The sequence below is a fragment of the Ambystoma mexicanum genome, chromosome 11, assembly GCF_040938575.1.
Source record: "Ambystoma mexicanum isolate Mex_15411 chromosome 11, UKY_AmexF1_1, whole genome shotgun sequence".
NCBI classification, from domain to species: domain Eukaryota; kingdom Metazoa; phylum Chordata; class Amphibia; order Caudata; family Ambystomatidae; genus Ambystoma; species Ambystoma mexicanum.
This window is the reverse complement of record NC_090934.1, coordinates 1,485,757,636-1,485,784,100: the sequence shown is the minus strand read 5'-3', so window position 1 is coordinate 1,485,784,100 and position 26,465 is coordinate 1,485,757,636.

Genomic DNA, 26,465 nt, shown 5'->3' with positions numbered 1-26,465 from the left:
AGCAGCATTGTGCTTCCCTGTACTCCTGCCTTTCAATCCTCAGAAGCATTGTGCTTCCCTGTGTGCCTGGCTTGCAACCCTCAGCAGATTTGTGCTTCCCTGTGGGTCTGGCATGCAATCATCAGCAGCATTGTGCTTCCCTGTAAGCCTGGCGTTCAATCCTCAGCAGCATTGTGCTTCCCTGTGCGCCTGGCTTGCAATCCTCAGCAGCATTGTGCTTCCCTGTGCGCCTGGCATGCATTCCTCAGCCGCATTGTGCTTCCCTGTGTGCCTGGCTTGCAATCCTCAGCAGCCTTGTGCTCCCTGTGCACCTGACATGCAATCCTCAGCAGCATTGTGCTTTCCTGTGTGCCTGGCTTGCAATCCTCAGCAGCATTGTGCTTCCCTGCGTGCCTGGCACGCAATCCTCATCAGCATTGTGCTTCCCTGTGCTCCTGGGTTGCAATGCTCAGCAGCATTGTGCTTCCCTGTGCACCTGGTTTTCAATTCTCAGCTGCATTGTGCTTCCCTGTGCGCCTGGCATGCAATCCTCAGCAGCATTGTGTTTTCCCGTGCACCTGCCTTTCAATCCTCAGCAGCATTGTGCTCCCTGTGCGTCTGGCATGCAATCCTCAGCAGCATTCTGCTTCCTTGTGTGCCTGGCTTTCAATACTCCACAGCATGTTCTTCCCTCTGCGCCTGGCATGCAATCCTCTGCAGCATTGTCCTTCCCTGTACTCCTGGCTTTCAATCCTCATCAGATTTGTGCTTCCCTGTGCACCTGGCTTGCAATCCTCAGCAGCATTGTGCTTGCCTGTGTACCTGGCATGCAATCCTCAGCAGCATTGCGCTTCCCTGTACTCCTGGCATGCAATACTCAGCAGCAGTGTGCTTCCCTGTGCGCCTGGCTTTCAATCCTCAGCAGCATTGTGCTTCCCTGTGTGCCTGGCATGCAATCCTTAGCAGCATTCTGCTTCCCTGTATGCCTGGCTTTAAATCCTCAGCAGCATTGTGCTTCCCTGTGTGCCTGGCTTGCAATCCTCAGCAGCATTGTGCTTCCCTGCATGCCTGGCACGCAATCCTCAGCAGCATTGTGCTTCCCTGTACGCCTGGCTTTCAATCCTCAGCAGCATTGTGCTTCCCTGTGCGCCTGGTTTGCAATCCTCAGCAGCATTGTGCTTCCCTGTGCTCCTGGGTTGCAATGCTCAGCAGCATTGTGCTTCCCTGTGCACCTGGTTTTCAATTCTCAGCTGCATTGTGCTTCCCTGTGCGCCTGGCATGCAAGCCTCAGCAGCATTGTGTTTTCCCGTGCACCTGCCTTTCAATCCTCAGCAGCATTGTGCTCCCTGTGCGCCTGGCATGCAATCCTCAGCAGCATTCTGCTTCCTTGTGTGCCTGGCTTTCAATACTCCACAGCATGTGCTTCCCTGTGCACCTGGCATGCAATCCTCTGCAGCATTGTCCTTCCCTGTACTCCTGGCTTTCAATCCTCAGCAGATTTGTGCTTCCCTGTGCGCCTGGCTTGCAATCCTCAGCAGCATTGTGCTTGCCTGTGCACCTGGCATGCAATCCTCAGCAGCATTGTGCTTCCCTGTACTCCTGGCATCCAATACTCAGCAGCAGTGTGCTTCCCTGTGTGCCTGGCTTTCAATCCTCAGCAGCATTGTGCTTCCCTTTGCACCTGGCATGCAATCCTCAGCAGCATTGTGCTTTCCTGTGCACAGTCTTTCAATCCTCAGCAGCACTGTGCTTCCCTGTATGCCTGACTTTAAATCCTCAGCAGCATTGTGCTTCCCTGTGCACCTGGCATGCAATCCTCTGCAACATTGAACTTCCCTGTACTCCTGGCTTTCAATCCTCAGCAGATTTGTGCTTCCCTGAGCGCCTGGCTGGCAATCCTCAGCAGCATTTTGCTTGCCTGTGTGCCTGGCTTGCAATCCTCAGCAGCATTGTGCTTCCCTGCGTGCCTGGCATGCAATCCTCAGCAGCATTGTGCTTCCCTGTACGCCTGGCTTTCAATCCTCAGCAGCATTGTGCTTCCCTGTGCGCCTGGCTTGCAATCCGCAGCAGCATTGTGCTTCCCTGTGCGCTTGGCATGCAATCCTCAGCAGCATTGTGCTTCCCTGTACGCCTGACTTGAAATCCTCAGCAGCATTGTGCTTCCCTGTGCGCCTTACAATCCACAGCAGAATTATGCTTCTCTGTACTCCTGGCTTTCAATCCTCAGCAGCATTGTGCTTCCTTGTGTGCCTGGCTTCAATCCGCAGCAGCATTGTGTTTCCCTGTGCGCCAGGCATGCAATCCTCAGCAGCATTCTGCTTCCCTGTGCGCCTGGCATGCAATCCTCAGCCGCATTGTGCTTCCCTGTGTGCCTAGGTTGCAATGCTCAGCAGCATTGTGCTTCCCTGTGCACCTGGTTTTCAATTCTCAGCAGCATTGTGCTTCCCTGTGCGCCTGGCTTTCAATCCTCAGCAGCATTGTGCTTCCCTGTGCGTCTGGCATGCAATCCTCAGCAGCATTCTGCTTCCCTGTGTGCCTGGCTTTCAATCCTCAGCAGCATTGTGCTTCCCTGTACTCCTGCCTTTCAATCCTCAGAAGCATTGTGCTTCCCTGTGTGCCTGGCTTGCAACCCTCAGCAGATTTGTGCTTCCCTGTGGGTCTGGCATGCAATCATCAGCAGCATTGTGCTTCCCTGTAAGCCTGGCGTTCAATCCTCAGCAGCATTGTGCTTCCCTGTGCGCCTGGCTTGCAATCCTCAGCAGCATTGTGCTTCCCTGTGCGCCTGGCATGCATTCCTCAGCCGCATTGTGCTTCCCTGTGTGCCTGGCTTGCAATCCTCAGCAGCCTTGTGCTCCCTGTGCACCTGACATGCAATCCTCAGCAGCATTGTGCTTTCCTGTGTGCCTGGCTTGCAATCCTCAGCAGCATTGTGCTTCCCTGCGTGCCTGGCACGCAATCCTCATCAGCATTGTGCTTCCCTGTGCTCCTGGGTTGCAATGCTCAGCAGCATTGTGCTTCCCTGTGCACCTGGTTTTCAATTCTCAGCTGCATTGTGCTTCCCTGTGCGCCTGGCATGCAATCCTCAGCAGCATTGTGTTTTCCCGTGCACCTGCCTTTCAATCCTCAGCAGCATTGTGCTCCCTGTGCGTCTGGCATGCAATCCTCAGCAGCATTCTGCTTCCTTGTGTGCCTGGCTTTCAATACTCCACAGCATGTGCTTCCCTCTGCGCCTGGCATGCAATCCTCTGCAGCATTGTCCTTCCCTGTACTCCTGGCTTTCAATCCTCATCAGATTTGTGCTTCCCTGTGCACCTGGCTTGCAATCCTCAGCAGCATTGTGCTTGCCTGTGTACCTGGCATGCAATCCTCAGCAGCATTGTGCTTCCCTGTACTCCTGGCATGCAATACTCAGCAGCAGTGTGCTTCCCTGTGCGCCTGGCTTTCAATCCTCAGCAGCATTGTGCTTCCCTGTGCGCCTGGCATGCAATCCTTAGCAGCATTCTGCTTCCCTGTATGCCTGGCTTTAAATCCTCAGCAGCATTGTGCTTCCCTGTGTGCCTGGCTTGCAATCCTCAGCAGCATTGTGCTTCCCTGCATGCCTGGCACGCAATCCTCAGCAGCATTGTGCTTCCCTGTACGCCTGGCTTTCAATCCTCAGCAGCATTGTGCTTCCCTGTGCGCCTGGTTTGCAATCCTCAGCAGCATTGTGCTTCCCTGTGCTCCTGGGTTGCAATGCTCAGCAGCATTGTGCTTCCCTGTGCACCTGGTTTTCAATTCTCAGCTGCATTGTGCTTCCCTGTGCGCCTGGCATGCAAGCCTCAGCAGCATTGTGTTTTCCCGTGCACCTGCCTTTCAATCCTCAGCAGCATTGTGCTCCCTGTGCGCCTGGCATGCAATCCTCAGCAGCATTCTGCTTCCTTGTGTGCCTGGCTTTCAATACTCCACAGCATGTGCTTCCCTGTGCGCCTGGCATGCAATCCTCTGCAGCATTGTCCTTCCCTGTACTCCTGGCTTTCAATCCTCAGCAGATTTGTGCTTCCCTGTGCGCCTGGCTTGCAATCCTCAGCAGCATTGTGCTTGCCTGTGCACCTGGCATGCAATCCTCAGCAGCATTGTGCTTCCCTGTACTCCTGGCATCCAATACTCAGCAGCAGTGTGCTTCCCTGTGTGCCTGGCTTTCAATCCTCAGCAGCATTGTGCTTCCCTTTGCACCTGGCATGCAATCCTCAGCAGCATTGTGCTTTCCTGTGCACAGTCTTTCAATCCTCAGCAGCACTGTGCTTCCCTGTATGCCTGACTTTAAATCCTCAGCAGCATTGTGCTTCCCTGTGCACCTGGCATGCAATCCTCTGCAACATTGAACTTCCCTGTACTCCTGGCTTTCAATCCTCAGCAGATTTGTGCTTCCCTGAGAGCCTGGCTGGCAATCCTCAGCAGCATTTTGCTTGCCTGTGTGCCTGGCTTGCAATCCTCAGCAGCATTGTGCTTCCCTGCGTGCCTGGCATGCAATCCTCAGCAGCATTGTGCTTCCCTGTACGCCTGGCTTTCAATCCTCAGCAGCATTGTGCTTCCCTGTGCGCCTGGCTTGCAATCCGCAGCAGCATTGTGCTTCCCTGTGCGCTTGGCATGCAATCCTCAGCAGCATTGTGCTTCCCTGTACGCCTGACTTGAAATCCTCAGCAGCATTGTGCTTCCCTGTGCGCCTTACAATCCACAGCAGAATTGTGCTTCTCTGTACTCCTGGCTTTCAATCCTCAGCAGCATTGTGCTTCCTTGTGTGCCTGGCTTCAATCCGCAGCAGCATTGTGTTTCCCTGTGCGCCAGGCATGCAATCCTCAGCAGCATTCTGCTTCCCTGTGCGCCTGGCATGCAATCCTCAGCCGCATTGTGCTTCCCTGTGTGCCTAGGTTGCAATGCTCAGCAGCATTGTGCTTCCCTGTGCACCTGGTTTTCAATTCTCAGCAGCATTGTGCTTCCCTGTGCGCCTGGCTTTCAATCCTCAGCAGCATTGTGCTTCCCTGTGCGTCTGGCATGCAATCCTCAGCAGCATTCTGCTTCCCTGTGTGCCTGGCTTTCAATCCTCAGCAGCATTGTGCTTCCCTGTACTCCTGCCTTTCAATCCTCAGAAGCATTGTGCTTCCCTGTGTGCCTGGCTTGCAACCCTCAGCAGATTTGTGCTTCCCTGTGGGTCTGGCATGCAATCATCAGCAGCATTGTGCTTCCCTGTAAGCCTGGCGTTCAATCCTCAGCAGCATTGTGCTTCCCTGTGCGCCTGGCTTGCAATCCTCAGCAGCATTGTGCTTCCCTGTGCGCCTGGCATGCATTCCTCAGCCGCATTGTGCTTCCCTGTGTGCCTGGCTTGCAATCCTCAGCAGCCTTGTGCTCCCTGTGCACCTGACATGCAATCCTCAGCAGCATTGTGCTTTCCTGTGTGCCTGGCTTGCAATCCTCAGCAGCATTGTGCTTCCCTGCGTGCCTGGCACGCAATCCTCATCAGCATTGTGCTTCCCGTTGCTCCTGGGTTGCAATGCTCAGCAGCATTGTGCTTCCCTGTGCACCTGGTTTTCAATTCTCAGCTGCATTGTGCTTCCCTGTGCGCCTGGCATGCAATCCTCAGCAGCATTGTGTTTTCCCGTGCACCTGCCTTTCAATCCTCAGCAGCATTGTGCTCCCTGTGCGTCTGGCATGCAATCCTCAGCAGCATTCTGCTTCCTTGTGTGCCTTGCTTTCAATACTCCACAGCATGTGCTTCCCTCTGCGCCTGGCATGCAATCCTCTGCAGCATTGTCCTTCCCTGTACTCCTGGCTTTCAATCCTCATCAGATTTGTGCTTCCCTGTGCACCTGGCTTGCAATCCTCAGCAGCATTGTGCTTGCCTGTGTACCTGGCATGCAATCCTCAGCAGCATTGTGCTTCCCTGTACTCCTGGCATGCAATACTCAGCAGCAGTGTGCTTCCCTGTGCGCCTGGCTTTCAATCCTCAGCAGCATTGTGCTTCCCTGTGCGCCTGGCATGCAATCCTTAGCAGCATTCTGCTTCCCTGTATGCCTGGCTTTAAATCCTCAGCAGCATTGTGCTTCCCTGTGTGCCTGGCTTGCAATCCTCAGCAGCATTGTGCTTCCCTGCATGCCTGGCACGCAATCCTCAGCAGCATTGTGCTTCCCTGTACGCCTGGCTTTCAATCCTCAGCAGCATTGTGCTTCCCTGTGCGCCTGGTTTGCAATCCTCAGCAGCATTGTGCTTCCCTGTGCTCCTGGGTTGCAATGCTCAGCAGCATTGTGCTTCCCTGTGCACCTGGTTTTCAATTCTCAGCTGCATTGTGCTTCCCTGTGCGCCTGGCATGCAAGCCTCAGCAGCATTGTGTTTTCCCGTGCACCTGCCTTTCAATCCTCAGCAGCATTGTGCTCCCTGTGCGCCTGGCATGCAATCCTCAGCAGCATTCTGCTTCCTTGTGTGCCTGGCTTTCAATACTCCACAGCATGTGCTTCCCTGTGCGCCTGGCATGCAATCCTCTGCAGCATTGTCCTTCCCTGTACTCCTGGCTTTCAATCCTCAGCAGATTTGTGCTTCCCTGTGCGCCTGGCTTGCAATCCTCAGCAGCATTGTGCTTGCCTGTGCACCTGGCATGCAATCCTCAGCAGCATTGTGCTTCCCTGTACTCCTGGCATCCAATACTCAGCAGCAGTGTGCTTCCCTGTGTGCCTGGCTTTCAATCCTCAGCAGCATTGTGCTTCCCTTTGCACCTGGCATGCAATCCTCAGCAGCATTGTGCTTTCCTGTGCACAGTCTTTCAATCCTCAGCAGCACTGTGCTTCCCTGTATGCCTGACTTTAAATCCTCAGCAGCATTGTGCTTCCCTGTGCACCTGGCATGCAATCCTCTGCAACATTGAACTTCCCTGTACTCCTGGCTTTCAATCCTCAGCAGATTTGTGCTTCCCTGAGCGCCTGGCTGGCAATCCTCAGCAGCATTTTGCTTGCCTGTGTGCCTGGCTTGCAATCCTCAGCAGCATTGTGCTTCCCTGCGTGCGTGGCTTGCAATCCTCAGCAGCATTGTGCTTCCCTGTACGCCTGGCTTTCAATCCTCAGCAGCATTGTGCTTCCCTGTGCGCCTGGCTTGCAATCCGCAGCAGCATTGTGCTTCCCTGTGCGCTTGGCATGCAATCCTCAGCAGCATTGTGCTTCCCTGTACACCTGACTTGAAATCCTCAGCAGCATTGTGCTTCCCTGTGCGCCTTACAATCCACAGCAGAATTGTGCTTCTCTGTACTCCTGGCTTTCAATCCTCAGCAGCATTGTGCTTCCTTGTGTGCCTGGCTTCAATCCGCAGCAGCATTGTGTTTCCCTGTGCGCCAGGCATGCAATCCTCAGCAGCATTGTGCTTCCCTGTACACCTGGCTTGAAATCCTCAGCAGCATTTTGCTTCCATGTGCGCCTGGCATGCAATCCTCAGCAGCATTGTGCTTTCCGGTGCACCTGGCTTGCAATCCTCAGCAGCATTGTGCTTTCCTGTGCACTTGGCTTTCAATCCTCAGCAGCATTGTGCTTCCCTGTTCGCCTGGCTTGAAATCCTCAGCTGCATTGTGCTTCCCTGTGCGCCTGGCATGAAATCCTCAGCAGCATTGTGTTTTCCCGTGCACCTGCCTTTCAATCCTCAGCAGCATTGTGCTTCCCTGTGCGCCTGGCATGCAATCCTCAGCAGCATTCTGCTTCCTTGTGTGCCTGGCTTTCAATACTCCACAGCATGTGCATCCCTCTGCGCCTGGCATGCAATCCTCTGCAGCATTGTCCTTCCCTGTACTCCTGGCTTTCAATCCTCAGCAGATTTGTGCTTCCCTGTGCGCCTGGCTTGCAATCCTCAGCAGCCCTGTGCTTCCCTGTGCACCTGGCTTTCAATCCTAAGCAGCATTGTGCTTCCCTGTGCGCCTGGCATGCAATCCTCAGCAGCATTGTGCTTCCCAGTGTGTCTGCCTTTCAATCCTCAGCAGCATTCTGCTTCCCTGTGCGCCTGGCATGCAATCCTCAGCAGCATTGTGCTTTCCTGTGCACCTGGCTTTCAATCCTCAGCAGCATTGTGCTTCCCTGTGCACCTGGCATGCAATCCTCCGCAGCATTCTGCTTCCCTGTGTGTCTGGCTTTCAATCCTCAGCAGCATTGTGCTTCCCTGTGTGCCTGGCATGCAATCCTCAGCAGCATTGTGCTTCCCTGTGTGCCTGGCTTGCAACCCTCAGCAGCATTGTGCTTCCCTGTGCACCTGGCATGCAATCCTCCATAGCATTCTGCTTCCCTGTGTGCCTGGCTTTCAATCCTCAGCAGCATTGTGCTTCCCTGTGTGCCTGGCATCCAATCCTCAGCAGCATTGTGCTTCCCTGTGTGCCTGGCTTGCAACCCTCAGCAGATTTGTGCTTCCCTGTGCGTCTGGCATGCAATCCTCAGCAGCATTGTGCTTCTTTGTGTGCCTGGCTTGCAATCCTCGGCAGCATTGTGCTTCCCTATACGCCTGGCTTGAAATACACAGCAGGATTCTGCTTCCCTGTGTGCCTGGCATGCAATCCTCAGCAGCACTGTGCTTCCCTATGCGCCTGGCATGCAATCCTCAGCAGAATTTTGCGTCCCTGTGTGCCTTGCTTTCACTCCTCAGCAGCATTGTGCTTCCCTGTGCACCTGGGATGCAAACCTCGGCAGCATTGTCCTTCCCTGTACTCCTGGCTTTCAATCCTCAGCAGATTTGTGCTTCCCTGAGTGCCTGTCTTGCAATCCTCAGCAGCATTGTGCTTCCCTTTGCGCCTGGCATGCAATCCTCAGCAGCATTGTGCTTCCCTGTGCGCCTGGCATCCAATACTCAGCAGCATTGTGCTTCCCTGTGTGCCTGGCTTTCAATCCTCAGCAGCATTGTGATTTTCTGTGCGCCTGGCATGCAATCCTCAGCAGCATTGTGCTTCCATGTGCGCCTGGCTTGCCACCCTAAGCAGCATTGTGCTTCCCTGTGCACCTGGCTTGCCACCCTCAGCAGCATTGTGCTTCTCTGTGTGCCTGGCTTGCAACCCTCAGCAGCATTGTGTTCCTTGTGCGCATGGCATGCAATCCTCAGCAGCATTGTGGTTCCCTGTGCACCTGGCTTGCAATCCTCGGCAGCATTGTGCTTCCCTGTACTCCTGGCTTTCAATCCTCAGCAGCATTGTGCTTCCCTGTGCGCCTGGCTTGTAATCCTCGGCAGCATTGTGCTTCCCTGTGCGCCTGGCATGCAATCCTCAGCAGCATTGTGCTTACCTGTGCACCTGGCATGCAATCCTCAGCAGCATTGTGCTTCTCTGTGTGCCTGGCTTGCAATCCTCGGCAGCATTGTGCTTCCCTGTACGCCTGGCTTGAAATACTCAGCAGCATTCTGCTTCCCTGTGTGCCTGGCATGCAATCCTCAGCAGCAGTGTGCTTCCCTGTGCGCCTGGCTTGCAATCCTCAGCAGCATTGTGCTTCCCTGTGCACCTTGTTTCAATTCTCAGCAGCATTGTGCTTCCAGGTACGCCTGGCATGCAATACTCAGCAGCATTGTGCTTCCCTGTGCGCCTGGCTTTCAATCCTCAGCAGCATTGTGCTTCGCTGTGTGCCTGGCATGCAATCCTCAGCAGCATTGTGCTTCCATGTGCGCCTGGCTTGCCACCCTAAGCAGCATTGTGCTTCCCTGTGCGCATGGCTTGCCACCCTCAGCAGCATTGTGCTTCTCTGTGTGCCTGGCTTGCAACCCTCATCAGCATTGTGCTTCCCTGTGCGCCTGGCATGCAATCCTCAGCAGCATTGTGGTTCCCTGTGCACCTGGCTTGCAATCCTCGGCAGCATTTTGCTTCCCTGTACTCCTGGCTTTCAATCCTCAGCAGCATTGTGCTTCCCTGTGCGCCTGGCTTGCAATCCTCGGCAGCATTGTGCTTCCCTGTGCGCCTGGCATGCAATCCTCAGCAATATTGTGCTTACCTGTGCACCTGGCATGCAATCCTCAGCAGCATTGTGCTTCTCTGTGTGCCTGGCTTGCAATCCTCAGCAGCAGTGTGCTTCCCTGTGCGCCTGGCTTGCAATCCTCAGCAGCATTGTGCTTCCCTTTGCACCTGGCATGCAATCCTCAGCAGCATTGTGCTTTCCTGTGCACAGTCTTTCAATCCTCAGCAGCACTGTGCTTCCCTGTGCGCCTGGCATGCAATCCTTAGCAGAATTCTGCTTCCCTGTATGCCTGGCTTTAAATCCTCAGCAGCATTGTGCTTCCCTGTGTGCCTGGCTTGCAATCCTCAGCAGCATTGTGCTTCCCTGTGTGCCTGGCACGCAATCCTCAGCAGCATTGTGCTTCCCTGTACGCCTGACTTTCAATCCTCAGCAGCATTGTGCTTCCCTGTGCGCCTGGTTTGCAATCCTCAGCAGCATTGTGCTTCCCTGTGCTCCTGGGTTGCAATGCTCAGCAGCATTGTGCTTCCCTGTGCACCTGGTTTTCAATTCTCAGCTGCATTGTGCTTCCCTGTGCGCCTGGCATGCAATCCTCAGCAGCCTTGTGTTTTCCCGTGCACCTGCCTTTCAATCCTCAGCAGCATTGTGCTCCCTGTGCGCCTGGCATGCAATCCTCAGCAGCATTCTGCTTCCTTGTGTGCCTGGCTTTCAATACTCCACAGCATGTGCTTCCCTGTGCGCCTGGCATGCAATCCTCTGCAGCATTGTCCTTCCCTGTACTCCTGGCTTTCAATCCTCAGCAGATTTGTGCTTCCCTGTGCGGGTGGCTTGCAATCCTCAGCAGCATTGTGCTTGCCTGTGCACCTGGCATGCAATCGTCAGCAGCATTGTGCTTCCCTGTACTCCTGGCATGCAATACTCAGCAGCAGTGTGCTTCCGGTGCGCCTGGCTTTCAATCCTCAGCAGCATTGTGCTTCCCTTTGCACCTGGCATGCAATCCTCAGCAGCATTGTGCTATCCTGTGCACAGTCTTTCAATCCTCAGCAGCACTGTGCTTCCCTGTGAGCCTGGCATGCAATCCTCAGTAGCATTCTGCTTCCCTGTATGCCTGGCTTTAAATCCTCAGCAGCATTGTGCTTCCCTGTGCACCTGGCATGCAATCCTCGGCAACATTGAACTTCCCTGTACTCCTGGCTTTCAATCCTCAGCAGATTTGTGCTTCCCTGAGCACCTGGCTGGCAATCCTCAGCAGCATTTTGCTTGCCTGAGTGCCTGGCTTGCAATCCTCAGCAGCATTGTGCTTCCCTGCGTGCCTGGCATGCAATCCTCAGCAGCATTGTGCTTCCCTGTATGCCTGGCTTTCAATCCTCAGCAGCATTGTGCTTCCCTGTGTGCCTGGCTTGCAATCCGCAGCAGCATTGTGCTTCCCTGTGCGCTTGGCATGCAATCCTCAGCAGCATTGTGCTTCCCTGTACGCCTGACTTGAAATCCTCAGCAGCATTGTGCTTCCCTGTGCGCCTTACAATTCGCAAGAGAATTGTGCTTCCCTGTACTCCTGGCTTTCAATCCTCAGCAGCATTGTGCTTCCTTGTGCGCCTGGCTTCAATCCGCAGCAGCATTGTGCTTCCCTGTGCGCCAGGCATGCAATCCTCAGCAGCATTGTGCTTCCCTGTACACCTGGCTTGAAATCCTCAGCAGCATTGTGCTTCCATGTGCGCCTGGCATGCAATCCTCAGCAGCATTGTGCTTTCCTGTGCACCTGGCTTGCAATCCTCAGCAGCATTGTGCTTTCCTGTGCACCTGGCTTTCAATCCTCAGCAGCATTGTGCTTCCCTGTACGCCTGGCTTGAAATCCTCAGCTGCATTGTGCTTCCCTGTGCGCCTGGCATGCAATCCTCAGCAGCATTGTGTTTTCCCGTGCACCTGCCTTTCAATCCTCAGCAGCATTGTGCTTCCCTGTGCGCCTGGCATGCAATCCTCAGCAGCATTCTGCTTCCTTGTGTGCCTGGCTTTCAATACTCCACAGCATGTGCTTCCCTCTGCGCCTGGCATGCAATCCTCTGCAGCATTGTCCTTCCCTGTACTCCTGGCTTTCAATCCTCAGCAGATTTTTGCTTCCCTGTGCGCCTGGCTTGCAATCATCAGCAGCCCTGTGCTTCCCTGTGCACCTGGCTTTCAATCCTAAGCAGCATTGTGCTTCCCTGTGCACCTGGCATGCAGTCCTCAGCAGCATTGTGCTTCCCAGTGTGCCTGGCTTTCAATCCTCAGCAGCATTCTGCTTCCCCGTGCGCCTGGCATGCAATCCTCAGCAGCATTGTACTTGACTGTGCTCCTGGCTTTCAATCCTCAGCAGATTTGTGCTTCCCTGTGCGCCTGGCATGCAATCCTCTGCAGCATTGTCCTTCCCTGTACTCCTGGCTTTCAATCCTCAGCAGATTTGTGCTTCCCTGTGCGCCTGGCTTGCAATCCTCAGCAGCATTGTGCTTGCCTGTGCACCTGGCATGCAATCCTCAGCAGCATTGTGCTTCCCTGTACTCCTGGCATCCAATACTCAGCAGCAGTGTGCTTCCCTGTGCGCCTGGCTTTCAATCCTCAGCAGCATTGTGCTTCCCTTTGCACCTGGCATGCAATCCTCAGCAGCATTGTGCTTTCCTGTGCACAGTCTTTCAATCCTCAGCAGCACTGTGCTTCCCTGTGCGCCTGGCATGCAATCCTCAGCAGCATTCTGCTTCCCTGTATGCCTGACTTTAAATCCTCAGCAGCATTGTGCTTCCCTGTGCACCTGGCATGCAATCCTCGGCAACATTGAACTTCTCTGTACTCCTGGCTTTCAATCCTCAGCAGATTTGTGCTTCCCTGAGCGCCTGGCTGGCAATCCTCAGCAGCATTTTGCTTGCCTGTGTGCCTGGCTTGCAATCCTCAGCAGCATTGTGCTTCCCTGCGTGCCTGACATGCAATCCTCAGCAGCATTGTGCTTCCCTGTACGCCTGGCTTTCAATCCTCAGCAGCATTGTGCTTCCCTGTGCGCCTGGCTTGCAATCCGCAGCAGCATTGTGCTTCCCTGTGCGCTTGGCATGCAATCCTCAGCAGCATTGTGCTTCCCTGTACGCCTGGCTTGCAATCCTCAGCAGCATTGTGCTTCCCTGTGCACATGGCTTTCAATCCTCAGCAGCACTGTGCTTTCCTATGCGCCTGGCATGCAATCCTCGGCAGCATTGTCCTTCCCTGTACTCCTGGCTTTCAATCCTCAGCAGATTTGTGCTTCCCTGAGTGCCTGGCTTGCAATCCTCAGCAGCATTGTGCTTGCCTTTGCGCCTGGCATGCAATCCTCAGCAGTATTGTGCTTCCCTGTGCGCCTGGCTTTCAATCCTCAGTAGCATTGTGCTTTGCTGTGCGCCTGGCATGCAATCCTCAGCAGCATTGTGCTTCCATGTGCGCCTGGCTTGCCACCCTAAGCAGCATTGTGCTTCCCTGTGCGCCTGGCTTGCCACCCTCAGCAGCATTGTGCTTCTCTGTGTGCCTGGCTTGCAACCCTCAGCAGCATTGTGCTTCCTTGTGCGCCTGGCATGCAATCCTCAGCAGCATTGTGGTTCCCTGTGCACCTGGCTTGCAATCCTCGGCAGCATTGTGCTTCCCTGTACTCCTGGCTTTCAATCCTCAGCAGCATTGTGCTTCCCTGTGCGCCTGGCTTGTAATCCTCGGCAGCATTGTGCTTCCCTGTGCGCCTGGCATGCAATCCTCAGCAGCATTGTGCTTACCTGTGCACCTGGCATGCAATCCTCAGCAGCATTGTGCTTCTCTGTGTGCCTGGCTTGCAATCCTCGGCAGCATTGTGCTTCCCTGTATGCCTGGTTTGAAATACTCAGCAGCATTCTGCTTCCCTATGTGCCTGGCATGCAATCCTCAGCAGCAGTGTGCTTCCCTGTGCACCTGGCTTGCAATCCTCAGCAGCATTGTGCTTCCCTGTGCACCTTGTTTCAATTCTCAGCAGCATAGTGCTTCCCGGTGCGCCTGGCATGCAATACTCAGCAGCATTGTGCTTCCCTGTGCGCCTGGCTTTCAATCCTCAGCAGCATTGTGCTTCGCTGTGTGCCTGGCATGCAATCCGCAGCAGCATTGTGCTTCCATGTGCGCCTGGCTTGCCACCCTAAGCAGCATTGTGCTTCCCTGTGCGCATGGCTTGCCACCCTCAGCAGCATTGTGCTTCTTTGTGTGCCTGGCATGCAACCCTCATCAGCATTGTGCTTCCCTGTGCGCCTGGCATGCAATCATCAGCAGCATTGTGGTTCCCTGTGCACCTGGCTTGCAATCCTCGGCAGCATTGTGCTTCCCTGTACTCCTGGCTTTCAATCCTCAGCAGCATTGTGCTTCCCTGTGCGCCTGGCTTGCAATCCTCGGCAGCATTGTGCTTCCCTGTGCGCCTGGCATGCAATCCTCAGCAATATTGTGCTTACCTGTGCACCTGGCATGCAATCCTCAGCAACATTGTGCTTCTCTGTGTGCCTGGCTTGCAATCCTCAGCAGCAGTGTGCTTCCCTGTGCGCCTGGCTTGCAATCGTCAGCAGCATTGTGCTTCCCTGTGCACCTTGTTTTCAATCCTCAGCAGCACTGTGCTTCCCTATGCACCTGGCTTTCAATCCTAAGCAGCATTGTGCTTCCCTGTGCGCCTGGCATGCAATCCTCAGCAGCATTGTGCTTCCCAGTGTGCCTGGCTTTTAATCCTCAGCAGCATTCTGCTTCCCAGTGCGCCTGACATGCAATCCTCAGCAGCCTTGTGCTTCCCTGTGCTCCTGGTTTTCAATTCTCAGCAGCATGGTGCTTCCCTGTGCACCTGGCATCCAATCCTCAGCAGCATTGTGCTTTCCTGTGCACCTGGCTTTCAATCCTCAGCAGCATTGTGCTTCCCTCTGCACCTGGCATGCAATCCTCAGCAGCATTCTGCTTCCCTGTGTGCCTGGCTTTCAATACTCAGCAGCATTGTGCTTCCCTGTACTCCTGGCTTTCAATCCTCAGAAGCATTGTGCTTCCCTGTGCGCCTGGCATGCAATCCTCAGCAGCATTGTGCTTCCCTGTGTGCCTGGCTTGCAACCCTCAGCAGATTTGTGCTTCCATGTGCATCTTGCATGCAATCCTCAGCTGCATTGTGCTTCCCTGTAAGCCTGGCTTTCAATCCTCAGCAGCATTGTGCTTCCCTGTGCACCTGGCTTGCAATCCTCAGCAGCATTATGCTTCCCTGTGTGCCTGGCATGCAATCTCCAGCCGCATTGTGCTTCCCTGTGTGCCTGGCTTGCAATCCTCAGCAGCCTTGTGCTCCCTATGCGCCTGACATGCAATCCTCAGCAGCAGTGTGCTTCCCTGTGTGCATGGCTTGCAATCCTCAGCAGCATTGTGCTTCCCTGCGTGCCTGGCATGCAATCCACAGCAGCATTGTGCTTCCCTGTGAGCCTGGCATGCAATCCTCAGCAGCATTGTGCTTCCCTGTGCACCTGGCATGCAATCCTCAGCAGCATTGTGCTTCCCTGTGTGCCTGGCTTGCAACCCTCAGCAGCTTTGTTCTTCGCTGTGCGTCTGGCATGCAATCCTCAGCAGCATTGTGCTTCCCTGTGCGCCTGGCTTGCAATCCTCAGCAGCATTGTGCTTCCCTGTGCGCCTGGCATGAAATCCTCAGCAGCATTGTGCTTCCCTGTGTGCCTTGCTTTCAAACCTTAGCAGCATTGTGCTTCGATGTACTCCTGACTTTCAATCCTCAGCAGCATTGTGCTTCCCTGTGCGCATGGCATGCAATCCTCAGCAGCATTGTGCTTCCCTGTGCATCTGGCATGCAATCCTCAGCAGCATTGTGCTTCCCTGTGTGCCTGGCTTGCAATCCTCAACAACATTGTGCTTCCCTGTGCACCTGGTTTTCAATTTTCAGCAGAATTTTGCTTCCCTGTGCGCCTGTCATGCGATCCTCAGCAGCATTGTGCTTCCCTGTGCACCTGGCATGCAATCCTCAGCAGCATTGTGCTTCTCAGTGCGCCTTGTTTTCAATCCTCAGCAGCACTGTGCTTCCCTATGCACCTGGCTTTCAATCCTAAGCAGCATTGTGCTTCCCTGTGCGCCTGGCATGCAATCCTCAGCATCATTGTGCTTCCCAGTGTGCCTGGCTTTTAATCCTCAGCAGCATTCTGCTTCCCGGTGCGCCTGGCATGCAATCCTCAGCAGCCTTGTGCTTCCCTGTGCTCCTGGTTTTCAATTCTCAGCAGCATGGTGCTTCCCTGTGCACCTGGCATCCAATCCTCAGCAGCATTGTGCTTTCCTGTGCACCTGGCTTTCAATCCTCAGCAGCATTGTGCTTCCCTCTGCACCTGGCATGCAATCCTCAGCAGCATTCTGCTTCCCTGTGTGCCTGGCTTTCAATCCTCAGCAGCATTGTGCTTCCCTGTACTCCTGGCTTTCAATCCTCAGAAGCATTGTGCTTCCCTGTGCGCCTGGCATGCAATCCTCAGCAGCATTGTGCTTCCCTGTGTGCCTGGCTTGCAACCCTCAGCAGATTTGTGCTTCCATGTGCATCTTGCATGCAATCCTCAGCTGCATTGTGCTTCCCTGTAAGCCTGGCTTTCAATCCTCAGCAGCATTGTGCTTCCCTGTGCACCTGGCTTGCAATCCTCAGCAGCATTATGCTTCCCTGTGTGCCTGGCATGCAATCTCCAGCCGCATTGTGCTTCCCTGTGTGCCTGGCTTGCAATCCTCAGCAGCCTTGTGCTCCCTATGCGCCTGACATGCAATCCTCAGCAGCAGTGTGCTTCCCTGTGTGCCTGGCTTGCAATCCTCAGCAGCATTGTGCTTCCCTGCGTGCCTGGCATGCAATCCTCAGCAGCATTGTGCTTCCCTGTGAGCATGGCATGCAATCCTCAGCAGCATTGTGCTTCCCTGTGCACCTGGCATGCAATCCTCAGCAGCATTGTGCTTCCCTGTGTGCCTGGCTTGCAACCCTCAGCAGCTTTGTGCTTCGCTGTGCGTCTGGCATGCAATCCTCAGCAGCATTGTGCTTCCCTGTAAGCCTGGATTTCAATCCTTAGCAGCATAGTGCTTCCCTATGTGCCTGGCATGCAATCCTCAGCCGCAGTGTGCTTCCCTGTGCGCCTGGCTTGCAATCCTCAGCAGCATTGTGCTTCCCTGTGCACCTTGTTTCAATTCTCAGCAGCATAGTGCTTCCAGGTGCGCCTGGCATGCAATACTCAGCAGCATTGTGCTTCCCTGTGCGCATGGCTTTCAATCCTCAGCAGCATTGTGCTTCGCTGTGTGCCTGGCATGCAATCCTCAGCAGCATTGTGCTTCCATGTGCGCCTGGCTTGCCGCCCTAAGCAGCATTGTGCTTCCCTGTGCGCATGGCTTGCCACCCTCAGCAGCATTGTGCTTCTCTGTGTGCCTGGCTTGCAACCCTCATCAGCATTGTGCTTCCCTGTGCGCCTGGCATCCAATCATCAGCAGCATTGTGGTTCCCTGTGCACCTGGCTTGCAATCCTCGGCAGCATTGTGCTTCCCTGTACTCCTGGCTTTCAATCCTCAGCAGCATTGTGCTTCCCTGTGCGCCTGGCTTGCAATCCTCGGCAGCATTGTGCTTCCCTGTGTGCCTGGCTTGCAATCCTCAGCAGCAGTGTGCTTCCCTGTGCGCCTGGCTTGCAATCGTCAGCAGCATTGTGCTTCCCTGTGCACCTTGTTTTCAATTCTCAGCAGCATTGTGCTTCCCTGTGCGACCGGCTTGCAATCCTCAGCAGCACTGAGCTTCCCTATGCACCTGGCTTTCAATCCTAAGCAGCATTGTGCTTCCCTGTGCGCCTGGCATGCAATCCTCAGCAGTATTGTCCTTCCCTGTACTCCTGGCTTTCAATCCTCAGCAGATTTGTGCTTCCCTGTGCGGGTGGCTTGCAATCCTCAGCAGCATTGTGCTTGCCTGTGCACCTGGCATGCAATCGTCAGCAGCATTGTGCTTCCCTGTACTCCTGGCATGCAATACTCAGCAGCAGTGTGCTTCCGGTGCGCCTGGCATGCAATCCTCAGCAGCATTGTGCTATCCTGTGCACAGTCTTTCAATCCTCAGCAGCACTGTGCTTCCCTGTGAGCCTGGCTTTCAATACTCCACAGCATGTGCTTCCCTGTGCGCCTGGCATGCAATCCTCTGCAGCATTGTCCTTCCCTGTACTCCTGGCTTTCAATCCTCAGCAGATTTGTGCTTCCCTGTGCGGGTGGCTTGCAATCCTCAGCAGCATTGTGCTTGCCTGTGCACCTGGCATGCAATCATCAGTAGCATTGTGGTTCCCTGTACTCCTGGCATGCAATACTCAGCAGCAGTGTGCTTCTGGTGCGCCTGGCTTTCAATCCTCAGCAGCATTGTGCTTCCCTTTGCACCTGGCATGCAATCCTCAGCAGCATTGTGCTATCCTGTGCACAGTCTTTCAATCCTCAGCAGCACTGTGCTTCCCTGTGAGCCTGGCATGCAATCCTCAGTAGCATTCTGCTTCCCTGTATGCCTGGCTTTAAATCCTCAGCAGCATTGTGCTTCCCTGTGCACCTGGTATGCAATCCTCGGCAACATTGAACTTCCCTGTACTCCTGGCTTTCAATCCTCAGCAGATTTGTGCTTCCCTGAGCACCTGGCTGGCAATCCTCAGCAGCATTTTGCTTGCCTGAGTGCCTGGCTTGCAATCCTCAGCAGCATTGTGCTTCCCTGCGTGCCTGGCATGCAATCCTCAGCAGCATTGTGCTTCCCTGTATGCCTGGCTTTCAATCCTCAGCAGCATTGTGCTTCCCTGTGTGCCTGGCTTGCAATCCGCAGCAGCATTGTGCTTCCCTGTGCGCTTGGCATGCAATCCTCAGCAGCATTGTGCTTCCCTGTACGCCTGACTTGAAATCCTCAGCAGCATTGTGCTTCCCTGTGCGCCTTACAATCCGCAAGAGAATTGTGCTTCCCTGTACTCCTGGCTTTCAATCCTCAGCAGCATTGTGCTTCCTTGTGCGCCTGGCTTCAATCCGCAGCAGCATTGTGCTTCCCTGTGCGCCAGGCATGCAATCCTCAGCAGCATTGTGCTTCCCTGTACACCTGGCTTGAAATCCTCAGCAGCATTGTGCTTCCATGTGCGCCTGGCATGCAATCCTCAGCAGCATTGTGCTTTCCTGTGCACCTGGCTTGCAATCCTCAGCAGCATTGTGCTTTCCTGTGCACCTGGCTTTCAATCCTCAGCAGCATTGTGCTTCCCTGTACGCCTGGCTTGAAATCCTCAGCTGCATTGTGCTTCCCTGTGCGCCTGGCATGCAATCCTCAGCAGCATTGTGTTTTCCCGTGCACCTGCCTTTCAATCCTCAGCAGCATTGTGCTTCCCTGTGCGCCTGGCATGCAATCCTCAGCAGCATTCTGCTTCCTTGTGTGCCTGGCTTTCAATACTCCACAGCATGTGCTTCCCTCTGCGCCTGGCATGCAATCCTCTGCAGCATTGTCCTTCCCTGTACTCCTGGCTTTCAATCCTCAGCAGATTTTTGCTTCCCTGTGCGCCTGGCTTGCAATCCTCAGCAGCCCTGTGCTTCCCTGTGCACCTGGCTTTCAATCCTAAGCAGCATTGTGCTTCCCTGTGCGCCTGGCATGCAGTCCTCAGCAGCATTGTGCTTCCCAGTGTGCCTGGCTTTCAATCCTCAGCAGCATTCTGCTTCCCCGTGCGCCTGGCATGCAATCCTCAGCAGCATTGTACTTGACTGTGCTCCTGGTTTTCAATTCTCAGCAGCATTGTGCTTCCCTGTGCGCCTGGAATGCAATCCTCAGCAGCATTGTGCTTTCCTGTACACCTGGCTTTCAATCCTCAGCAGCATTGTACTTCCCTGTGCGCCTGGCATGCAATCCTCTGCAGCATTGTCCTTCCCTGTACTCCTGGCTTTCAATCTTCAGCAGATTTGTGCTTTCCTGTGCGCCTGGCTTGCAATCCTCAGCAGCATTGTGCTTGCCTGTGCACCTGGCATGCAATCCTCAGCAGCATTGTGCTTCCCTGTACTCCTGGCATCCAATACTCAGCAGCAGTGTGCTTCCCTGTGCGCCTGGCTTTCAATCCTCAGCAGCATTGTGCTTCCCTTTGCACCTGGCATGCAATCCTCAGCAGCATTGTGCTTTCCTGTGCACAGTCTTTCAATCCTCAGCAGCACTGTGCTTCCCTGTGCGCCTGGCATGCAATCCTCAGCAGCATTCTGCTTCCCTGTATGCCTGGCTTTCAATCCTCAGCAGATTTGTGCTTCCCTGAGCGCCTGGCTGGCAATCCTCAGCAGCATTTTGCTTGCCTGTGTGCCTGGCTTGCAATCCTCAGCAGCATTGTGCTTCCCTGCGTGCCTGACATGCAATCCTCAGCAGCATTGTGCTTCCCTGTACGCCTGGCTTTCAATCCTCAGCAGCATTGTGCTTCCCTGTGCACCTGGCTTGCAATCCGCAGCAGCATTGTGCTTCCCTGTGCGCTTGGCATGCAATCCTCAGCAGCATTGTGCTTCCCTGTACGCCTGGCTTGCAATCCTCAGCAGCATTGTGCTTCCCTGTGCACATGGCTTTCAATTCTCAGCAGCACTGTGCTTTCCTATGCGCCTGGCATGCAATCCTCGGCAGCATTGTCCTTCCCTGTACTCCTGGCTTTCAATCCTCAGCAGATTTGTGCTTCCCTGAGTGCCTGGCTTGCAATCCTCAGCAGCATTGTGCTTGCCTTTGCGCCTGGCATGCAATCCTCAGCAGCATTGTGCTTCCCTGTGCGCCTGGCTTTCAATCCTCAGTAGCATTGTGCTTTGCTGTGCGCCTGGCATGCAATCCTCAGCAGCATTGTGCTTCCATGTGCGCCTGGCTTGCCACCCTAAGCAGCATTGTGCTTCCCTGTGCGCCTGGCTTGCCACCCTCAGCAGCATTGTGCTTCTCTGTGTGCCTGGCTTGCAACCCTCAGCAGCATTGTGCTTCCTTGTGCGCCTGGCATGCAATCCTCAGCAGCATTGTGGTTCCCTGTGCACCTGGCTTGCAATCCTCGGCAGCATTGTGCTTCCCTGTACTCCTGGCTTTCAATCCTCAGCAGCATTGTGCTTCCCTGTGCGCCTGGCTTGTAATCCTCGACAGCATTGTGCTTCCCTGTGCGCCTGGCATGCAATCCTCAGCAGCATTGTGCTTACCTGTGCACCTGGCATGCAATCCTCAGCAGCATTGTGCTTCTCTGTGTGCCTGGCTTGCAATCCTCGGCAGCATTGTGCTTCCCTGTATGCCTGGTTTGAAATACTCAGCAGCATTCTGCTTCCCTATGTGCCTGGCATGCAATCCTCAGCAGCAGTGTGCTTCCCTGTGCGCCTGGCTTGCAATCCTCAGCAGCATTGTGCTTCCCTGTGCACCTTGTTTCAATTCTCAGCAGCATAGTGCTTCCCGGTGCGCCTGGCATGCAATACTCAGCAGCATTGTGCTTCCCTGTGCGCCTGGCTTTCAATCCTCAGCAGCATTGTGCTTCGCTGTGTGCCTGGCATGCAATCCGCAGCAGCATTGTGCTTCCATGTGCGCCTGGCTTGCCACCCTAAGCAGCATTGTGCTTCCCTGTGCGCATGGCTTGCCACCCTCAGCAGCATTGTGCTTCTCTGTGTGCCTGGCATGCAACCCTCATCAGCATTGTGCTTCCCTGTGCGCCTGGCATGCAATCATCAGCAGCATTGTGGTTCCCTGTGCACCTGGCTTGCAATCCTCGGCAGCATTGTGCTTCCCTGTACTCCTGGCTTTCAATCCTCAGCAGCATTGTGCTTCCCTGTGCGCCTGGCTTGCAATCCTCGGCAGCATTGTGCTTCCCTGTGCGCCTGGCATGCAATCCTCAGCAATATTGTGCTTACCTGTGCACCTGGCATGCAATCCTCAGCAACATTGTGCTTCTCTGTGTGCCTGGCTTGCAATCCTCAGCAGCAGTGTGCTTCCCTGTGCGCCTGGCTTGCAATCGTCAGCAGCATTGTGCTTCCCTGTGCACCTTGTTTTCAATCCTCAGCAGCACTGTGCTTCCCTATGCACCTGGCTTTCAATCCTAAGCAGCATTGTGCTTCCCTGTGCGCCTGGCATGCAATCCTCAGCAGCATTGTGCTTCCCAGTGTGCCTGGCTTTTAATCCTCAGCAGCATTCTGCTTCCCAGTGCGCCTGACATGCAATCCTCAGCAGCCTTGTGCTTCCCTGTGCTCCTGGTTTTCAATTCTCAGCAGCATGGTGCTTCCCTGTGCACCTGGCATCCAATCCTCAGCAGCATTGTGCTTTCCTGTGCACCTGGCTTTCAATCCTCAGCAGCATTGTGCTTCCCTCTGCACCTGGCATGCAATCCTCAGCAGCATTCTGCTTCCCTGTGTGCCTGGCTTTCAATACTCAGCAGCATTGTGCTTCCCTGTACTCCTGGCTTTCAATCCTCAGAAGCATTGTGCTTCCCTGTGCGCCTGGCATGCAATCCTCAGCAGCATTGTGCTTCCCTGTGTGCCTGGCTTGCAACCCTCAGCAGATTTGTGCTTCCATGTGCATCTTGCATGCAATCCTCAGCTGCATTGTGCTTCCCTGTAAGCCTGGCTTTCAATCCTCAGCAGCATTGTGCTTCCCTGTGCACCTGGCTTGCAATCCTCAGCAGCATTATGCTTCCCTGTGTGCCTGGCATGCAATCTCCAGCCGCATTGTGCTTCCCTGTGTGCCTGGCTTGCAATCCTCAGCAGCCTTGTGCTCCCTATGCGCCTGACATGCAATCCTCAGCAGCAGTGTGCTTCCCTGTGTGCATGGCTTGCAATCCTCAGCAGCATTGTGCTTCCCTGCGTGCCTGGCATGCAATCCACAGCAGCATTGTGCTTCCCTGTGAGCCTGGCATGCAATCCTCAGCAGCATTGTGCTTCCCTGTGCACCTGGCATGCAATCCTCAGCAGCATTGTGCTTCCCTGTGTGCCTGGCTTGCAACCCTCAGCAGCTTTGTTCTTCGCTGTGCGTCTGGCATGCAATCCTCAGCAGCATTGTGCTTCACTGTGCGCCTGGCTTGCAATCCTCAGCAGCATTGTGCTTCCCTGTGCGCCTGGCATGAAATCCTCAGCAGCATTGTGCTTCCCTGTGTGCCTTGCTTTCAAACCTTAGCAGCATTGTGCTTCGATGTACTCCTGACTTTCAATCCTCAGCAGCATTGTGCTTCCCTGTGCGCCTGGCATGCAATCCTCAGCAGCATTGTGCTTCCCTGTGCATCTGGCATGCAATCCTCAGCAGCATTGTGCTTCCCTGTGTGCCTGGCTTGCAATCCTCAACAACATTGTGCTTCCCTGTGCACCTGGTTTTCAATTTTCAGCAGAATTTTGCTTCCCTGTGCGCCTGTCATGCGATCCTCAGCAGCATTGTGCTTCCCTGTGCACCTGGCATGCAATCCTCAGCAGCATTGTGCTTCTCAGTGCGCCTTGTTTTCAATCCTCAGCAGCACTGTGCTTCCCTATGCACCTGGCTTTCAATCCTAAGCAGCATTGTGCTTCCCTGTGCGCCTGGCATGCAATCCTCAGCAGCATTGTGCTTCCCAGTGTGCCTGGCTTTTAATCCTCAGCAGCATTCTGCTTCCCGGTGCGCCTGGCATGCAATCCTCAGCAGCCTTGTGCTTCCCTGTGCTCCTGGTTTTCAATTCTCAGCAGCATGGTGCTTCCCTGTGCACCTGGCATCCAATCCTCAGCAGCATTGTGCTTTCCTGTGCACCTGGCTTTCAATCCTCAGCAGCATTGTGCTTCCCTCTGCACCTGGCATGCAATCCTCAGCAGCATTCTGCTTCCCTGTGTGCCTGGCTTTCAATCCTCAGCAGCATTGTGCTTCCCTGTACTCCTGGCTTTCAATCCTCAGAAGCATTGTGCTTCCCTGTGCGCCTGGCATGCAATCCTCAGCAGCATTGTGCTTCCCTGTGTGCCTGGCTTGCAACCCTCAGCAGATTTGTGCTTCCATGTGCATCTTGCATGCAATCCTCAGCTGCATTGTGCTTCCCTGTAAGCCTGGCTTTCAATCCTCAGCAGCATTGTGCTTCCCTGTGCACCTGGCTTGCAATCCTCAGCAGCATTATGCTTCCCTGTGTGCCTGGCATGCAATCTCCAGCCGCATTGTGCTTCCCTGTGTGCCTGGCTTGCAATCCTCAGCAGCCTTGTGCTCCCTATGCGCCTGACATGCAATCCTCAGCAGCAGTGTGCTTCCCTGTGTGCCTGGCTTGCAATCCTCAGCAGCATTGTGCTTCCCTGCGTGCCTGGCATGCAATCCTCAGCAGCATTGTGCTTCCCTGTGCACCTGGCATGCAATCCTCAGCAGCATTGTGCTTCCCTGTGTGCCTGGCTTGCAACCCTCAGCAGCTTTGTGCTTCGCTGTGCGTCTGGCATGCAATCCTCAGCAGCATTGTGCTTCCCTGTAAGCCTGGATTTCAATCCTTAGCAGCATAGTGCTTCCCTATGTGCCTGGCATGCAATCCTCAGCCGCAGTGTGCTTCCCTGTGCGCCTGGCTTGCAATCCTCAGCAGCATTGTGCTTCCCTGTGCACCTTGTTTCAATTCTCAGCAGCATAGTGCTTCCAGGTGCGCCTGGCATGCAATACTCAGCAGCATTGTGCTTCCCTGTGCGCATGGCTTTCAATCCTCAGCAGCATTGTGCTTCACTGTGTGCCTGGCATGCAATCCTCAGCAGCATTGTGCTTCCATGTGCGCCTGGCTTGCCGCCCTAAGCAGCATTGTGCTTCCCTGTGTGCATGGCTTGCCACCCTCAGCAGCATTGTGCTTCTCTGTGTGCCTGGCTTGCAACCCTCATCAGCATTGTGCTTCCCTGTGCGCCTGGCATCCAATCATCAGCAGCATTGTGGTTCCCTGTGCACCTGGCTTGCAATCCTCGGCAGCATTGTGCTTCCCTGTACTCCTGGCTTTCAATCCTCAGCAGCATTGTGCTTCCCTGTGCGCCTGGCTTGCAATCCTCGGCAGCATTGTGCTTCCCTGTGCGCCTGGCATGCAATCCTCAGCAATATTGTGCTTACCTGTGCACCTGGCATGCAATCCTCAGCAACATTGTGCTTCTCTGTGTGCCTGGCTTGCAATCCTCAGCAGCAGTGTGCTTCCCTGTGCGCCTGGCTTGCAATCGTCAGCAGCATTGTGCTTCCCTGTGCACCTTGTTTTCAATTCTCAGCAGCATTGTGCTTCCCTGTGCGACCGGCTTGCAATCCTCAGCAGCACTGAGCTTCCCTATGCACCTGGCTTTCAATCCTAAGCAGCATTGTGCTTCCCTGTGCGCTTGGCATGCAATCCTCAGCAGTATTGTGATTCCCAGTGTGCCTGGCTTTTAATCCTCAGCAGCATTCTGCTTCCCCGTGCGCCTGGCATGCAATCCTCAGCAGCATTGTGCTTCCCTGTGCTCCTGGTTTTCAATTCTCAGCAGCATGGTGCTTCCCTGTGCACCTGGCATCCAATCCTCAGCAGCATTGTGCTTTCCTGTGCACCTGGCTTTCAATCCTCAGCAGCATTGTGCTTCCCTGTGCACCTGGCATGCAATCCTCAGCAGCATTCTGCTTCCCTGTGTGCCTGGCTTTCAATCCTCAGCAGCATTGTGCTTCCCTGTACTCCTCGCTTTCAATCCTCAGAACCATTGTGCTTCCCTGTGCGCCTGGCATGCAATCCTCAGCAGCATTGTGCTTCCCTCTGTGCCTGGCTTGCAACCCTCTGCAGATTTGTGCTTCCATGTGCGTCTTGCATGCAATCCTCAGCTGCATTGTGCTTCCCTGTAAGCCTGGCTTTCAATCCTCAGCAGCATTGTGCTTCCCTGTGCACCTGGCTTGCAATCCTCGGCAGCATTATGCTTCCCTGTGTGCCTGGCATGCAATCTCCAGCCGCATTGTGCTTCCCTGTGTGCCTGGCTTGCAATCCTCAGCAGCCTTGTGCTCCCTGTGCGCCTGACATGCAATCCTCAGCAGCATTTTGCTTCCCTGTGTGCCTGGCTTGCAATCCTCAGCAGCATTGTGCTTCCCTGCGTGCCTGGCATGCGATCCTCAGCAGCATTGTGCTTCCCTGTGAGCCTGGCATGCAATCCTCAGCAGCATTGTGCTTCCCTGTGCACCTGGCATGCAATCCTCAGCAGCATTGTGCTTCCCTGTGTGCCTGGCTTGCAACCCTCAGCAGCTTTGTGCTTTGCTGTGCGTCTGGCATGCAATCCTCAGCAGCATTGTGCTTCCCTGTAAGCCTGGATTTCAATCCTTAGCAGCATTGTGCTTCCCTGTGCGCCTGGCATGCAATCCTCAGCCGCATTGTGCTTCCCTGTGTGCCTGACTTGCAATCCTCAGCAGCCTTGTGCTCCCTGTGCGCCTGACATGCAATCCTCAGCAGCATTGTGCTTCCCTGCATGCCTGGCATGCAATCCTCAGCAGCATTGTGCTTCCCTGTACGCCTGGCTTTCAATCCTCAGCAGCATTTTGCTTCCCTGTACGCCTGGCTTTCAATCCTCAGCAGCATTGTGCTTCCCTGTGCGCCTGGCTTGCAATCCGCAGCAGCATTGTGCTTCCCTGTGTGCCTGTAATGCAATCCTCAGCAGCAT